We start from the raw sequence: 2995 nt of genomic DNA, 5'->3' as shown, positions 1-2995 counted from the left end.
AAATATTGTAAAAAACCAATGAGAGAACACAGATAATGTTGTTACCTAAAAGTTTTATAATAGGTCAATTCACTCTAAAATCAAAAATGACGGCACCCTATTAAAACTAGCAAACAAAAATTTGCCATGTCGGATGTGTGTAATATGGAGACAAAACATGCAGATGCGAAGTCCTCTTAACTTCACAAAAAATTAAATAAGAAACATTTTGTAATATTTTTATAACTCTAACTCAAGTAATAGGAAAATTGATTTTCACACTATCGATTTTCATAACAGACCTATAAATGTAAATCAAAATTATTTAACTTATTTCAAATTGAATAAAATAAAATAAGGAAAATTAGAAAAATATAAATTTGTTATACCAAAGTGGTTTTGTAATTTTAATGTTAGGCAAGTAGAGTATATAAAATATTAAAATTTAAAATGCTCAAAACTTGTTCAAAAATTAAAATGAATACTTTAAGTATTGTATTTTATGTTTAGTGTTTCTTGCCTATGAATTACACTTGGTATTATGTTGGTACTTTGAAAAATAAACATTTATTAGTAAATGTATTTATTGCTATAATTTATCTAAATTCTAAAGAAAATAATTTTATCTTACTAGTTCTCATGAAAAAATTATTAGACCTACTAACATTGGCACAGGGGCAGGGGGTCCAGGCTAACAAGCTAAATCCTCCTCACCAACCTCAACCTGCCATTACCCGTACTATTAATACTTTTTTTATAAATTTTCAACTGTCTTCAACAAGGACATAAATTAGTATAAGTACGTCTTACTAGATTAGCTATAGCCATCATAAATAAAAAAATGAGACAGTGGGTACTGCTATGCTGTACAGTAGGTGTTGAGTGGATTACAGTAATGTGTTAAATTTGAATTCAACGTTGTCTCATTGTTTAAGAAAATTGATTCTGATTGGAGACAGTGTGTCAGCCTAGGATATTTTATATTATATTAATTATGGATTAAATATAAAAGGTTATTGCGCATAGGCCTATATTGTTATCAAATAAAATAAAATGGCAGCGTGAGGGTACAGTCCATGGCTTAAGATGTTCCGCTTGCGCTGCCATTTTAATTCCTTAACGTGATAAAATTATACAGGGGGATTACTATTGCAATAACCTAGTATATTTAAGCTTTGAAAATAACATTGCTTTTATTAGTAATAATGTTGGTACCTAGGTTGAATTCATATTTGGTTAAAGTATGAACTACTTGTATACAATAGGTATATCTATGAAGTATGAATTCATTATAACTAATTAGTTTGTTAAGTCATGTTTTATTTTAACGTTATTTGTATAGTAAAAAAATATGGGCGACAAGTGAACTCAACAGTTTGATCAAGACATGATCAAACAAACAACTAGGTTAGTATTTGAATATTTACTTTAACTTATAATAAATAGGTAGGTAGGTAGGTAGGTAGGTACAAAGTGTTACCAGTAAGTTTCTCTCCGGTTTCTGACAATATATATTGTGTTCACAAACAATCAGTTCATTGAAGCAACGCACTTCTCAAAAAAGTAGTTGGAAAAAAAAACTACGTAGCAATAAAATAGACATTAGACAATAGTTACCTTCAACCGTTAAACTTGATCAACCGTTATTTTGTACGGAATACTAGAATATAGCATACTATAATAGGAATAAAGTCGGTGGTTTGGTTGTTGGACAACAATATTTCGGTTGTTTCATAAAAATTAAAATGATTTTGTCCAGCACGGCCGGTACTCGGGTACTTCAGATAACGAACAAACTTAACTGATAACAAGATAAATACGCACCAGTTCGCCGCGACATGAATCGCGTCAGAAATTCTTCCGTTATCTGTCGACATAACATAATGTTTGTTGCGACTCTACTGAACTCTACGTCTGCATGCTAAAAACGTCGATAAAAAAAACGAACACGAACAATGGAGTTATCCAAATCCAATTATTCCGATTACAGTAAAGAATTTTTATAATCGGTGATTACTGGTTATTACCACGAGACATGAGTCAAGCCGAGTCATGGCCGTTGTAGTAACGACTAACGACACTACGACAGGCGACGTGGGGACGCCCGCCGTCAACCGTCGTAACTATTTCATGAAAATAATTTAATTCACATTCCACAGCAAAAACATATTGTACGGTACTGCGGTAATGCCGACTGCGGTCCAGGGCTAAATTTATTTATTTATTTATATTTTTTTTTTTTTGGGGGGGGAGGGGCATGGGAGGCAAAAGTACCCCCTCCCAATCACCATAGTTTCCCTTTATTTTACACTGTGTTTAGCCAATTTTTGTACTTTTGCTCTCCTATGCCTCCCGAAAATTTAGCCCTGAATCATAGAGTAATATTACTCTATGCCCTGGATCCGCCACTGGGCCGAACAGATGGGTAGTGAGAAAGTACCTACTTTAGATTCAGGGAAGGAGGGTTGGGAGGTCAGCTGACCCACAGTTTTTTTCCCAGTTAAATGTGGCACCTTGAAAAGGCAAACTATATAAATATTATTTTTATTTGAAAAAATTATGTACAGTGGCGGATTCAGGGGATGGGCACGTGTCCCCCTGTCAGTTATATGCGCCCCCTCTATCAAAATATCGAAAATCTTCCCCTGATTATGTACAATGATGAATAATAAAATAATATTAAATACCTAATAATAATTTATAAAATGTACACAGGTTCAAGAATGTTTCTATACAATTACAAATACGTATAATTATATAAAATATGTATAAGTATATTATGATCAGTGGCGTATTTACGGGGGGGGGGGGGGGGTATGGGGGATAGATCCCCCCTTGACCTTTTTTTTTTTTAAATTGAGTTTACTTATTTTCTGTATTTCTCAATATGATACTACTTTTAAGTTTTAAGTAGGTAGGTACCTATATCTGTTTTCTAAATGTTCTAGCCGTGGTAATTTGTCTGCTTTGATATAGGTACTATACGCCACTAGTCGTTCGTGGCATAAATATCGGA

General features: G+C 33.1%; 1 protein-coding gene across 3 annotated transcripts in view; it reads right to left on the bottom strand.

The window, feature by feature from the left end:
* Nucleotides 1-2047, bottom strand: part of LOC100166886 (mitochondrial uncoupling protein Bmcp) — a 5991-nt gene extending 3944 nt beyond the window's left edge. The window contains exon 1 of one of the 3 annotated variants that reach the window (XM_008191790.2): nt 1804-2047. The gene's annotated coding sequence lies outside the window, so the exon portion shown is untranslated. The other 2 variants (XM_001951981.5, XM_008191791.3) reach the window with 2 other exon arrangements.
* Between the last annotated feature and the right edge of the window lie 948 nt (nt 2048-2995).

Source organism: Acyrthosiphon pisum, chromosome X (assembly GCF_005508785.2).
Source record: "Acyrthosiphon pisum isolate AL4f chromosome X, pea_aphid_22Mar2018_4r6ur, whole genome shotgun sequence".
In the NCBI taxonomy this organism is placed as follows: Eukaryota; Metazoa; Arthropoda; class Insecta; order Hemiptera; family Aphididae; genus Acyrthosiphon; species Acyrthosiphon pisum.
This window is presented reverse-complemented; position numbering and strand designations above follow the sequence as displayed.